A 15,105-nucleotide genomic window follows, 5' to 3' on the forward strand; every position below is an offset into this window, starting at 1 on the left:
AAACTTAGGTAGTAAAGGAAGCTATGAATAAGTAAAAATGTATGCAAATGTGATTTGATGAGGTGGCCAGATTCCATCTCGGAGCAAGCAGAAGAATGTGTCTGTTTTGGCCATGTGGATCTGGCTTCATCAAGAAAGATACAAGAGTAACGAGATAAGAAATGTTCCTCCCTGCTTAAGGAGAGCTGCTGAGGCCAAGCATGTGGCACTTCTGCAGGGAGGCCCAGAGTAGCCATTTCCTGAGGTTGTGAAGGTAAGTCTGGAGTGGGTTGGAGACTCCAACATGTTGGAGATGCCAGAGCCTTGGAGTACCTGCCAGGGACTGCTACCGGCAGGGCATGGGACCAGCCCACAAGAGAGGAGGGTGGGGGGAACGGGAGAGCTGAAGAGCCTTTTCATTCCAGACACGGAGACACAGGATTTGGCGCTTTCTCTGCTGCATTTCACCCATGCTTTGGTATTTCTAGTATTTCTAATATTTCATTGGTATTTGTACTGTTTCTTCACTATGCTCACTTTTACCCCTTTTGGCATGGTAATGTATATTCTGTGCTATTGTATGTTGGAAGAGTGTAATTTTCCTTTTGATTTTACAGATATTTACAGTTAAAGAGATTGCCTTGGGTCACAGAAGGGACTTTGGACTTTTTTTTATCCTCATTTTTAAAAATTAATTTATTCTTGTTATATATCAATGGTTATCCCATCCCTTGTATCCTCCCATTCTTCCCTCCCTCCCATTTTCCCCTTACTCCCCTCCCCTATGACTGTGCCTGAGGGGGACTTCCTCCCGTTTATATGCTCATAGTGTATCAAGTCTCTTCTTGGTAGCCTGCTGTCCTTCCTCTGAGTGCCAACAGGTCTCCCCCTCCAGGGGACATGGTCAGATATGAGGCACCAGAGTACATGTGAAAGTCATACCCCACTCTCCACTCAACTGTGGAGAATGTCCTGTCCATTGGCTAGATCTGGGTAGGGGTTTGAAGGTGGACAAATGGATTGAGCTAGAAATGATCATAATGAGTGAGTTAAGCCAGAAGCAGAAAGACTCAAATGGTATATACTCACTTATATCTGCATACTAGCCCAAGGGGCATGTCCCATGAAAGCCTTCACTAACCAGGAAACTGGGACAGAGGGGAGGACATCCTATTGGGACTCTAGATGAGAGAAGCATGGGAGAACAGCAAAGTAGAAGGATCCAGAGGGTCCTAGAAACCTACAAGGAGAACATTATGATAGGCAGATTTGGGCCCAGGGGTCCCGCTCAAACTAAGGCACCAGCCAAGGACAATACAGGGACTTTAGACTTTTAAACAGTGTTGAGACTTTGAAAGACTTTGGGGATCTTTGAAGTTTGGACGGAAGGCAATTTTGCATCATGATGTGGCTACAAGCCTGTGGCGACCCGGGAGTAGACTGCGGTGACTTGAGTGAGAATGGCCCCCATATGTTCCCAGTCGGTGGACTATTTAGGAAGGCTTAGGAGGAGTGGCTTTGTTGGAGGAGGTGGGTCACTGGGGGCGGGGCTGGGGTGGGGTGGACAGTAGGCTTTGAAGTTTCAAAAGCCCGAGCCAGGCCCAATCTTGCCCTCTTGTTGTTTTCTCTTTCAGATAATATATGAGCTCTTAGCTACTGATCCAGAGCCATGTCTGCCTGCCTGTTGCCGTGCTCCCTGCCATGGTGGTTGTGGACTCACGCTCTGAAAACGTGAGTTAGATGCGCTCCTTTATCATTGGCCTTGGTGGTGCCGATAGAGTAGTAACTAAGACACATGCTTATATGCTTAGGGCTGTAGGGAAGCTGCTGGAGTGTATTCTAATAAATTTTCTAAGTGTCTGGAGGAGTTCCAGATGATTCCCTTCTTCCTTTTCCTTCCTTGTCATCCTTCTTTAACTCTCTTATGACTACTGTATGCTGTTTGAAGTAGAACGAGAGGAAAATATCAAAATTATGACACTGGAATAAGTAGATTAATATATGGCATCCTAATTTTTTGAATTGGATTTTGGGGGGGGATTTTAGTATACCATCACTGTTTTCCACTTATTTAAAAGAAAAAAAACCCTAAGGTAGTGCCTGACATGGCTCATTACTTAGTAGTATAATTAAGTCAGATTACAGTGTAAGAAAATTAGCAAAATTTAAATTACCTTCAGGAAACCAGCCGCTGGATTTAAAATGGTGCTTTTGTCAGATCACCACGGGAAGATTTTTATATGGACCAGGTGGGGGCAGCAGAGAGCCAACTGAGGTCTACGGAATGGAAGGATGGCGTCTGTCCTTGGAGTCCAAAGTGCCAAAGAAGAGGCGGTAACTTAGGCAGAGGAGTCAGGGTGTCACTTCTGGCTGAGAAGGAGAAACACTACGGAGGTCCGGATGTACCGGGAGGAGGAGTTGAAATCGCACAGAGTACACAGTACACAGATGGGGTGGCGCTCTGGAGCATGGTGCTAAAACCCGAGAAGAGGAGCTGGGGGAAGCCAGCCTGCCTCACTAATTGTTTCTTTTGTACTTTCCCCACCTAGTTGGGTCCCCTGTTCAGTCCTCCTGGATCTTTCAAGGGCAGTGGCTGCAAAGGAGCCGAGAGTGGAGAAAGCCCAGATACCCACCTCTCTGAACCTGAGTTTGCCACGGAGGCTCTTGTTCCCACTATCAAATACGGACACAAACTGACACTTGGAGCTCTTGGGCACCATCAGGATCAGGGGCTGGAGGTGTAGTGCATCTTCTAGAAGATTTTCCCACAAGTTTTAGAGACATGCAGTTTTGAGCTCTGGTTTACTTACTGGTCTACCGCTTGCAACATGGTGCGCTCCCTGTGTGGTCTCATCCTAATTATCGTCAATCCTTGCTAATTAGCCGTGCCAACACACGGGCAGCCTCCTCTCTACTGATTTGGCATCCTCACACACTGAATTTAGCACCCCCTCATGGGAAGACATTCTGGAGAGGCCCCATTTGCGACTTTCATAGTTTCCCCCCTCTCCACTTGGGTACATCTGCCTTCCCAGAGAGACTTCAGTGAGGCACATCATCAACTCCTAGCAGATGGCCGTTTACCTCAAGGCACATGGACTTCCCAAAATCCCAGGAGAAGAAAGAGGTTTTTGGGCAGTTCCCTGGAGCTAATTATAACTATTTCCGAATTTTGTAGACAAACTGCAAAGTGGTGCAGATCATGAAGAAAGAAAATCAAAAGCAGAGTGCAGGAAAGAGTTCTGTAAAAGAAGAAATGTCTGGGTTAGTTTCGGAACACTCAACAGTGACCACTGATTCTCTTGTGAAAAATAAATGGAAACGTTTGGTTTCCAGGATACCAGGAGCCCAACTGGTCCCTAGGCTTCCTGGAGTCTCAGACAGTTTAACTACAACTTCCTTAACAGAGTGATTGCCTTGATTTCCCTTTCTGGAAAGTGGGAATTCTACTGCTTTCTGACCAGGTTTCAGGACTGTTTCCTACACAAGAGTGACAGGCATTCAGGACATGTGGGGAGGCTCCTTGGTGTAGATGCCAGCAGGGAGGGCGTGTTATTAGTGCAGCTTGTGCGGTGTTTCCGTAGAGACATCCACTAGCTGTGCCGACTACTTTGCTTGTATTGTTCAGCTGTGTTGTTTGTAAACCGTTGGCATGATTGCACAGTGTTTGCTCTCTATTGTTTGAAATACCCTTTAAAAACTGAACATAGAACTCCAATCCCCGCTGGTTCTGTTCTTTTTGACTTGGCAAAGGTTGATTGATTTTATTTTTCTTTTGGCCTGTGCTTCACAGTGGCTGGAAATGAACATTGCTTTTTTTTTTTTGCTTGTTTGTTTGTTTATCTATTTATCCACATTGTCAATGACAGATTCATGCTGCGAACCTGGTATAATTTCTGCAACACAGGTTTCAGAGGGAGGAGGGTTTGAGATGAATTAGGGATATTGTATTGCCTCAGCTTTATTTTCTCAAGTGCCTGAACTGATTCTCTAGAGCTAGTTGTTTTTGACTAATGGATATTCACACATCCTCTTGACTTGTAGTATTGAATAGGTTAAAAAGAAGCTAAAGCAGAAGTAATATAAGAAATGTAGAGATGGCCACATGAGGATCCAGTGACATCATGGTCTGGTTTGGTTATGTATGAATGGGGCTCAATGGAATAGGTTCTTAGCAATGCTAGAAAAGGCGAGTCCGGGCCTGGAGAGATGGCTCAGTGGTTAGGAGCAACAGCTGCTCTTCCAGAGGACCTGAGTTTGATTCTGAGCTCCCACATGGCAGCTCACAACTATCTGGTTCTAGGAGGTTGACACCCCCTTCTGGTTGCCTTAGGCACCAAGCATTCATGCAGTGTACAAGGATATATCTAGGCAAGACACCCATACACATGAAATAAATACTAATACAAAACAAAAAAGAGTTCAGTTGGGCAAGAAGGCTCACACCTGTGATTCCAGCACCCAGGGACGCAGAGACAGGCACATCTCTGTGAGTTCGAGGCCTGCCTGATCTACAAAGCAAGTCCAGGACAGCTAAGGCTACACAGAGAAACCCTGTCTTGCAAAACCACACAGACACACACACACACACACACACACACACACACACACACACACACACACGTGTTCAGTCTCATTACTTTCACCTCTCCCTGCACATTAGATTCACATGGATATTAAAAAAATTGATGCCCCATGTCTCTCCCCAGAGGTCAGCATACTTGAGGGTGTGGATTGTGTATGGACATGTATAAGTTTCCTTAAGGCTACAGACAGGCATGAGAACCACCAGGAACGGGCATTTTCTAGATGGCTCTGGGGAAGGAGTCTAGTCAAGTGATCGGGCCTCACTTAGGAGGCAAGCTTCTAGGCACCCCTGTGCGGGCTTTGTTTTCATTGGTTGTCCTCTTTGAGGGATCACTCTGATTAGATTGAGGTGAGAAGAGTCACCCTCAGGGTGAGGGGCACCAGTCCCTGAACTTGGGTCCTGGACTGGATCAAAAAAGAGGCGGCCCTCTGACCCTGAGCACTCAGAAGTCTTCTCCTGGCTGCAGATGCAGTATGACCCACGGCTTCCAGCTCCTATGTCTGGACTTTCGTGATGTTTCGCTTCATGACAACTTCTCCCCCTCAAACTGAGCCTAAATAGATCGTTCCATCATTAAGTTGCTTTTGCTAGGATAGTTTGTCCTAGTAACAGAAAAAGTTACTAAGCCTACTGTCGTACAGCTGTTTGGGCAGACTCCTATCTATGGATTTTTATCTAATTTTAGGGGCCTCCTCTTTTGGTGTTGTTTTCATGCTATCTAACTCTTCTTGTCTTTAAGAGTCAAAGCCTTGAGGGTCCAGGAACCCTACAAGAAGACCATCAGTTAAGGCTGGCAGATCTGGACCTGGGGAACTGGCACAAATTGCTGCACCAACCAAGGACAATGCATGCCGTAAACCTGAACGCCCTGTTCAGATGTAGCCAATGGACAGTGCATTCTCCATGGTTGTGGGGAGAGCGGGGACTGACTCTGGCATGAACTCTGGTGTCCTCTATTTCACCACTACCCCTTGGTGGGGAGGCTTGGTGGCACTCAGAGGAAGAGGATGCAGGCTACCAAGATGAGACCTGATAGGCTGTGATCATGTGGTGGGGGAGGAGGTCCTCTTTTATCACAGGTCTAGGAGAGGGGAATAGGGTGAAAGAGGGAGGAAGGGGGGAATGGGAAGAAGATACAAGTGAGGGGATAGCAGTTGGGATGTAATCTGAATAAATTATTTAAAAACACTCTCTAATTAAAAAAAGTCAAAGCCTTTAGGGGATAGAGAAATGGCTTTGCCATTAAGGGCACTTGATACTCTTGCAGAGGACCTGGGTTCAGTTTCCAGCACCCACGTGGCAGCACACAACTTCCTGTAACTCTATTCTAGGGTATCTGATGCTTCTTGGCGGCCTCTACTGACACCAGGCATCCATGTGGTGCACAAGTATACGTGTACATAGAAATAAAATACCTACATGCAAAATAAGAAACAGATAAGGAAATACCACTTTTCTTCAGTTGAATCTCTACATTGTTCAAGATAGCATGAAGAAAAAAAAAAAAGATAGCATGAAGATGCCCAAGGAAGCTGACTAGGATGGGTCTGTGATTGCCTTTACGGAAACTGGAGTAGGTGTTTTTCAAAGGTTCTTATCTACTTGTGAGGAGGTGATTTTTGAGTATGGGGGACACATTCATATTTTATCTAAGTGAGTGGTCTTACATATGTGATTCAGAGGGTCACAGTCTCAAATATGTATCCCAAGTGCGACCCACTTTTTTCCTTTGACATGGTTTTTACTGAACTTGTGACCCCCCCACTGCATTCACCTTTTCGGTGTATAGTACCAGTATGTGCAGTGGCAACCAGCTGACATGGCCCTTATGGAAAAGAACTCATGTAGGCTTGGGAAGAAGTGGATGGACAGACAGACCTGCCAATGTAATTTGCCTCTGCTTGCCTGATGTTCTGGTCATGAATTTAGTATAAAGCTGTTAGCACTTGAGAGAAGGAGACTCTGGAAATGTAAATGTGTTGGGGCAAAAGAGATGCCGGAGGCATGGAGAGCAAACCCAGGTAGAGGCCAATGATGGGGAGACAGCCGAGGTCAGGGAGGGTGGGGGGTATTCAGGCCTAGACAAGAAGAAAGGATGCAATAGTCCTGTGTCACCAAGTGGGAGTTACTGTCCATGAAGTTTAATGTACCATCTTCACCTATGAATCCCAAAGTTTTATTTAATCCCAACCTTTTCCACTGACAACTAATCAATTGGCTTCTCAAATTTGGCCCGTTGAAGACGAAATTCTGGAAACCTCTTTTTCCTTTAAACCTGTATATTTTGGGAGATATGGATGTCTCTGTTGGTGCTTGGTACATATCAGGATTTCTGGAGGTCAGAATGTTGGAGTCCTCCTGGCCTCTTTTCTTTGATCAGGGCGTCCAATTTGTCAAAAGTCATGCTGGCTTTGCCTTTCAAATGTACCCAGCATGTAAGAAGGGACCGTCATTTACCACCCTACTCCCCTCTGAGCTCCCATCTGGTGCTGAGGGCAAATGCTAGGGTCCTTCTTAAATTCATATGTTGAAGTTACAAAGTCTAATGCGACAGTATTAGGAAGTGGGGCCTCTGGGAGGAGGTTAACATGATGGAAGAGACTTGGGCTCTTGGCTCCTATTCCGCTTCCTATCCATGCTTCCCGATATGCGAGAATCCAGCAGGAAGATGGAGACCCGCAACCTACACCAGATCTGCTGCCATCTTGATCTGGGACTTTAATCCTCTAGGACCATGAGAAACGCATCTCTGTAGTTGAAGCCGCTTATGGTGTTTCTATTAAAAGCTGCCGGAATGACCCGAGATACCCGAGTTGTTGCAACGTCCTTGTTGGCTCTTGGCTTTTCCCATGATGCCATCTACCCAGGCTGTTGTAATCAAGTATTGGGTGCTTCCAAACCTAGGGCAGGCCACCCCTGCTCATGAGCTTCTATTGGTTTTCAGTGATTCAGGGACAAAACTCACTCATTCTACTTAGGATGGCCTGAGAGTCCTCACGTGACCTGGTGTACCTTCTACTGCTGTCATACACTTTGCTGAGGACAGTTCACTAGCAGCATCCTTCTTCCTGTTCCAGCCAGGTTCTCTGTGGCCTTCACACTTGCTTCTACTCTGGGTCACTACATCCAGAACAATCGTCCTCCCACAGGGCTCCCTGCTCCTCACCCTCAATGCTGTCTGCTCCAGTCACTGTGTCTCACTGTTTCCTCCTTTCGTGCACCCCCCTCTTCACCCTGTCTCTATTCCACGAGTCCTTACATCTCATCGCCATCACCATTTGACCTTATTGATTGGATCTTACATTGATCAGCTCGGGAAATTGTAACAAATATCATAATCTAGGTGGCTTAAAAGGCGAAATTCTGTTTCTCATAGTTCTGGAAGCTGGAAGCCTGAGACCCTCCTGTTTGCTAGCATGCTCTGGTTCTCATGGGAGCTCCTCTCTGGGTTCTGGAAAATCATCTTGCTGTGTCTTTACCCAGCAGAAAGACCCCCAATAGCGCTCTTTTACAAAGATACCAAGCCCTCATGAGATCACCACCTCTAGACCCAACCAGTTGCCAGTGCTGTCTATTTGGGGTTTTGAGATTTCAGCATGCATGTGAATTTTTTTGGAGGGGAAGAACATAAACTTTAAATCCATAACAATCTGTGCCTTACCCTTACTCAACTGAAATCTAAGCGCTACGTGGTCAGCTCTTCATTTGTTTTCTGGCACACAACAGTTAGACCAGTGCCTGGCACATTGTAGGTGTGCACTAAATAATTTTTGGTTGAAAAGATGAACCTCTACGAACCTTCCCAAGCAACAAGCCTAGCTTTGTTCCCTTGTGGGCAAGTCTTGCTTTGAGTCCTGGTCTCCTGGGGGTGGAACTCCCTTCCTATGAGAGAGTTAGATGTTCTTTGGGCTTTTTAAAAAAAATCTGAGACAGGGTCTTATGATGTAGCTCAGGTTGGCCTCAAATTCATGACAATCCTACCCCCTCCTCCTCCCAAGTGTTGGGTTTGTGGGTGTGAGTCACCCAACTTTCCTCCTACAGTCTTATCTGCCTACTTACCTTCAGATTGCCTGGGATGGCTTCGGGTCACTTTGCTCACAGTGATCAGGCCCTGTCTACCCATCTCTCATAGTTTCTCCTCCTGACCTGGATCTTCACTTCTTACTTTCCCCCTAAACATAAGCACCACTGGTCCTCACTCAACACACAGCTCCTAGAGTGGTGAGACCTCGCTCCTGACCTCCCTGGGCACCACTTTGAATGGTCCTTTGTCCTACTTCTTCCTAGCTAGCGTGCTTTGCAGACCCTAAAAGAATGGTTCTTTCTACGGTTGTGTTGAGTGTGAAAGGCAGCATAGCCACCTGGCCATGAGTAGACAGAAATGACTTCAAAACAGCTAAGACAACCCTGGACAGAACCCTGCCCCCATTGCTTGTTATGGGTGAGACCTGCTAGGTCACCAAGGTTACTCTGACTTCTTGGTTGTAAGGCCATTACCAGGGCTCTGACTGTTGACCTTGTCAGATAGAAGCCAGGAGAAGCACCCATGACTGGAAATTGGAGGCTGTTCCTGGACTATTTCACAATACCTTTCTCTAGGAAAGAGAGGAGAAAAAAAAAAAAATAGGCCTTACTCTCCTCGCCTGAAATGTTACATAACCTAACCTTTCCCCTGCTAGCTCAGATACATGGCATTTCTGTCCCTTTTCTTTGTTCTCTCATTCTTTTTTCTTTCCCCTGAATAAATACACGAAGATCCAGGCTTCTTTCCCCGCTCCTTTGCGTCTGAGAGACTGGCTACTCTGTTGGGTGGTGGCCCACAGCAGGACACTAGCTAAGGACTTGACCAGAACACCTATTAATCATCTCAATGCATAGAAAGCCAGGTCCCAGGAGTGGTTCCTGCAGGTTTTGGAAGACCTGTTTACTGCTTGAAGTCTGAAATCTGTGGTTTAAGTGAGGTCTCCTAAGGACAGAGCCTTGCAGAAGGCACCGAAAGGACAATGTCTGGAGCCACAAACCCTCACAGATGCATCTACTACAGATACATTGCCTAGTGTCTGATACATTAATTCTGATTCCAGGCCTTTGTGTCCTAGTGTGTTCTTTGGACATCGCATTGACTATCTTCTCACACGCAGGTAGCCTGCTCCTCAGTCTGCTCCTCAGCCTGACCCTCAGCCTGCTCCTCAGTCTTCTCCTCAGCCTGACCCTCAGCCTGCTCCTCAGCCTGCTCCTCAGTCTTCTCCTCAGCCTGCTCCTCAGTCTGCTCCTCAGCCTGCTCCTCAGCCTGCTCCTCAGTCTGCTCCTCAGCCTGCTCCTCAGCCTGCTCCTCAGCCTGCTCCTCAGTCTTCTCCTCAGCCTGCTCCTCAGTCTTCTCCTCAGCCTGCTCCTCAGTCTTCTCCTCAGCCTGCTCCTCAGTCTGCTCCTCAGTCTGCTCCTCAGTCTTCTCCTCAGTCTTCTCCTCAGCCTGACCCTCAGCCTGCTCCTCAGTCTTCTCCTCAGCCTGCTCCTCAGCCTGCTCCTCAGTCTTCTCCTTAGCCTGCTCCTCAGTCTGTCAATGCCTTCCTATTCATTTTACTTCTTTGTGTTTCTGTGTGAGAAAAGTAGGCAACACCATTGATTTTCCAAGCAAAGGTGGTGTCACTCCATGCCGAGGCCTACGCCCACGTCTTTGTCTCTTCAGATGTGACAGAGAAGGCCAAATAGGATCTGCATGTGGTGCTCACCATGAACCTCAGGACTCATGAGGTTTTTGCAAATTGTGAAGAAACAACACACATGATTTTAAAAAAAAGCTTCATCTAAATGACAGGCTCTTTCATTTTACTATTAATTGTGTGTAAGCTTCAGTAAAGATCCAGTGAAGTTTCCAGACTCTTCATTCAGAAAAATACATGTGCCCAAAGTCCAGGTGTGATTTTAAGAGTTCCAAGTGCCCTGGAAGTACTCATGTTGGTGTTTGTCTTGGAGGACAGAGAGAGCAAACCAGGAGAGTACAGAGTGGCTTTATGAAACAGAGGTGGTGTTATGTAGTAGTCAAAGTTTAGTTGAGAGGAAAATGCTGTTAAACACATTTATATACAAAGTTAGACCATTATTATTATTATTATTATTATTATTATTATTATTATTACTATATACTTTATGCACATTTGTACTTAAGATTATTTAATAATCTAAATTCTTGCTTTTTGTTTGCCAATTTTACTTATTACTGTGAAACTTAGATGTTATGTGATAGTTCTGGTGCAACTTTTCAATGTGTGTGTATGTGTATGTGTGTGTATGTATGTGTGTGAGTGTGTGCATTTGTTGTGTATGTGTGTATATTATGTGACAGCTCTCCATCTTCTTTTTATGACAGAGTCTGTTGTAGTTACTTTCCTATTGCTGTGAAGAGACACCATGACCAAGGCGGCTTATAAAAGAAAGCATTTAATTGGGGCCTTGCTTACAGTCTTAGAAGGCGAGCATGGTAGCAGGCAGGCAGGCATGGTGCTGGAGCAGTAGCTGAGAGTGTACATCTGATCCTCAGGTGTGAGGCAGAGAGCCAGAAATTGGACCTGGCATGGATTTTTCAATAACCCTCCAGTGACACACCTCCTCCAGTAAGGCCACACCCCTTTCAAGGCCACACTTCCTAATCCTTCTCAAACAGGTCCATCAACTAGAAACCAAGCATTCAAATACATGAGCTTATGGGGGCCATTCTCGTTCAAACCACCACAGGATCTCTCATTGAACTGGAGATCATTGATTTTAGCTTGGCTGGCCAGTGAACTGCAGTGATCCACCTCTGACAATTACCTGAGAGCTGAGATTACAGGCACATGCTGTTGTGGGAGCTAAGGATGTGCACTTGGGCCTTCACACTTATGTAGCAAGTGCTTTGCCAGTGGAGTCATTTTCCCAACTCCTTTCTAGCTAGTGTTACTCTCTTAGGAGTCACCAGTGCTGGTGGGCCAAGGATGTCTACACTGATGCCAATCAAAGTCACTGGCATGGATGGGACTCTATTGCTGATAAGCCATGGGTGCAGGGTCCTTCTAGTAGAAATGACTTTTCATTTCATTTTCCATCTAATTCTTAATTCCTATGGGAAGTAGGAGCAAGGCTTCCCTTTGGTCTTGATGGTGGACAGATTTCTTTTTCCCTGGGAAACAAAGCCTATTTTCACTGAGATTCTGGCATTTGAGCAGTTGGGTGTAGTTCTACTTAAAAAAATGCTGTGCTGTATTTAAAAATCATTTCTTTATGACCATAGCTCCCTGTCCTTGGGTGAAATTGGTGACATGTTTTTTTTTTCTTCGTCTCACCAGAAGTAAATTGAGTAGTTGATGAGAAGAAACTGATGGAAAGGCCATCCTTCTTGGATTTCTTTTCTTTTTTTTAAAAAAATTTTTAAATTTTAAATAAACAAATACTTTTATTAATTCTTCACGAAGTTTTAATAGTTATTTTCCATAACTCCTCCCAGGTATACTCCCCATCTCCTAGGCCTAGTCTACCAACTCTATGTAAACTCTGTAAAAAAAAATCCTAACAACCCATTGTCTCTACTTGTGCTGTTCCCATACTTCTTGATCTTGATATGGGGACCATCCATTGGAGTATGGCCAACTTAGAAGGAGCCACACCCTTAAAGAAGATCTGACCCTCTCTCCCTGAGAAGCTGTCAACTGACCCATACATCCTCAGCTAGAGGTGGAAGTCTCATGAACCCTTTCTGTCCAGGGTTGCTAGAACGGTGGTTACCTTGATCTTGTGTAGGCAATCCTAGGTACCATGAGCTCAGGAACATAGCCGGCCTGTGATGCATAGGAGACACTTTTTAGTTATGGTTCCCTTTGACCTCTTGCTCTTATAACCCTTATGCCCTTGTCTTCTGTGATAGTCCTTAAGCTTAGGGAAGACAGAGTGATATAGATGTTCCATTTGTGGCTGAGCACTCCAAAGACACTTAATCTCTGTTATAGGATGTGTTGTGAGGCTCTGGGTTAACTGTCACGCATCACACAAAGAGATGTGTCTGCTGAGGACTGAGAGAGCTCCACTAATCCAGAGAGAGAGAGAGAGAGAGAGAGAGAGAGAGAGAGAGAGAGAGAGAGAGAGAGAGAGAGACAGACAGACAGATAGAGACAGAGAGACAGAGACCAATTTAGAGGGTACCTTTGAAACTGTGCCCACTAAGTAACATACTATTAGTAGGTTCAGCCTTGGAGCCCATGAGCTCCCAGACATGGGTCCTTGGCCATATTTATAGCACCAGGCATGAGTTTTTGTCACCCTTCTCTGGCTCGTAGTTGTGATCTTGCCTTCCACAGAGAATTCTACGATGCCCATGTTTGCGTATCTAGAAACGGAAGAGGGTGAGGCTCAGAGGGGAGGATCTGGGAAAGTCAGAGTAGGTCTGAGAGATGTTTAAGTAAAACTTTAATTGCTTTTATTCATTTGCAAACATCTTTACCTACTGAGCCATCTCACTGGGCCCCTAGAGCTTTTTTTTTTTTTTTTTAAGAGTGTACACTTTTTTAAAAAATTGCAAATCATGCTATATGCAGTTTTATAAGTGGAGCTCATGCCTAAATTGTGGAACTCATCTATAACCCAAAGGCCTATTTTCCAGCCGCCTGCTTTCCACAACTACACCTCACCTTTAAAAGGTTTACAACCTCCCTAATCAATGACACTGGATGAGGACCACACATGACCTTGTGGGGAATGTTTCACATTCAGACCGCAGGACTCACGATCAATTCTGACATCTTAGATCCAGTGCAAGATCACCAGCCAGGCTAGAGGTTGGTTGGTCCCTCTCCACCCCCCTCACCCCCACTCCCGTGCCCCAGGTGCCTAGTAGTTGCCCAATTAGCAATTAGAGGTGGGAGATGGGAAGCCATCAGGTCTTCACTTGGTTGTCCAGGCAACAGGAGCCATGGGCAGGACAATTTCTTTAGCAAAATGGCTGGCTGAGTGGTCAGGTACTCCTTGCTACGTCCAGGTAGGCTATCTCAATTTGAGTTTCTCTTCATACAGAAACCCAGAAATTCAGGGCTACTTTTTCCAGTGTGGTGGAATTGAGAGAGTTTTTGAGTGGCACTCAGTCAAAGCATCTTTGTTAATAAGGACAAATGGAGAATTGGGGCAATTACCTATATATTTGAGTCCCAAGATCCGCTATCATCTGGGGTTTTGGACAAAAGCACACACTCCAAATAAAAACCTGATTTTTTTTTTATTTTAGCCCAAATCACCTGTATCACAGCAAGACTTTTACTTGAATGACCCAGACAGACTACATCAATTTTCTGCTTTCTTTTGCTGCGGAATCTGGGCTGTTAGTGCCTACCTTTGAAATAGAAGAATGTATCCAAAAAACAAGGTTGTAACCTAGAAACATTTCTGGAAATTCATTGTTTGGTGTTTCTTAATAAAGTGTATGACAAGAAGAGGGGGTGTGTATGTTGACCCTCTCTCATTATTAATAATGATGAAATGGATGACATGCCCTTGATAAAAGGTTAGGTTTTATTTTCCGTGTGGAAGTACGTATGTGAAAAAATTGGGAAAACATGCCGCTTCTCTTTGAATGGTACTGAAGAGATTTAATTTGTCCTGAATTTGTTTTAATTATGCCATATTCTACTTCTTCAGTTAAATTGTTCTTTTCTTATTTGTAATTCATTATCAAGTCAGTCTAATACTGTTGAATACAGTTTAATTAGACTCCTCCCCCTCCCCTTGAAAAGAGAGGTTTTGCCCCATGAAAACCACAGACCGTTTAAAACAATGTTTTGGTGCTGGCAGATATTTGTGTCTGCAGTGAACTCGTGAGGAAGCGGAACTGCAGAAGAGCTCCTCATAGCTTCTCTCTGTCAACCTGAGGTAGCTGACCTCATGCCTGCATCTTCACCGGCTTCCGATGACACACCTGCGATTGTGGCACGTGTGTGTGATTCTGTGGGTTGGCTCAGAAGTTGCGGGTGCATGCTAGGGCATGGAGCCTGGATTTGAACCCCTGAATTTGAATACTGGCTCTAAGCAGAGTGAGTACGTAATCTCAGCACCCCTCAGTCAGTAAGCAGCACCTGTCTCCGTCCATTGTAGAACGTGCTCAGAGCATCTGTACCTGACATACTAGTCATCTGTATTTGTCTGAAAGACATCGGCTGTTATTTTCACTCTTTCCCACTTAAGAAAGCATAGTCTAGAATGCAAGGGGGGGCATTTATAACTGTCCCTTAAGGACAGACAACCTCATATGCATTTTATGTATGTTTTTATATTACAGATATGTACTTTTAAAGAAAGGGAGATAGAAGGCTGGGGAGAGGGCTCAGTGGATAAGACTTTGCTCTGCAAGTGTGAGGACCTGAGTTCGAATCTCTAGTACCCACGAAAAGATGCTGGGCATGGTTGGATGTTCCTGTAATCCCAGCAGACACACACTCTCTGTCTGTCTCTGTGTCTCTGTGTCTGTCTCTGTGTCTCTGTGTCTGTCTCTGTGTCTCTGTGTCTGTCTCTGTGTCTCTGTG

At 45.4% G+C, this 15,105-nt stretch overlaps 1 protein-coding gene across 1 annotated transcript in view; it reads left to right on the top strand.

Annotated features, from left to right (window-relative positions):
* The first annotated feature begins 221 nt into the window (after nucleotides 1-221).
* Nucleotides 222-15,105, top strand: part of ESR1 (estrogen receptor 1) — a 366,771-nt gene continuing 351,887 nt past the window's right edge. Inside the window, exons 1-2 of the mRNA XM_084775860.1 lie at nucleotides 222-253; nucleotides 1,614-1,710. The gene's annotated coding sequence lies outside the window, so the exon portion shown is untranslated. The remainder of the gene's footprint in view (nucleotides 254-1,613; nucleotides 1,711-15,105) is intronic.

The sequence above is a fragment of the Acomys minous genome, assembly GCF_964271855.1.
Source record: "Acomys minous genome assembly, chromosome: 3".
NCBI classification, from domain to species: domain Eukaryota; kingdom Metazoa; phylum Chordata; class Mammalia; order Rodentia; family Muridae; genus Acomys; species Acomys minous.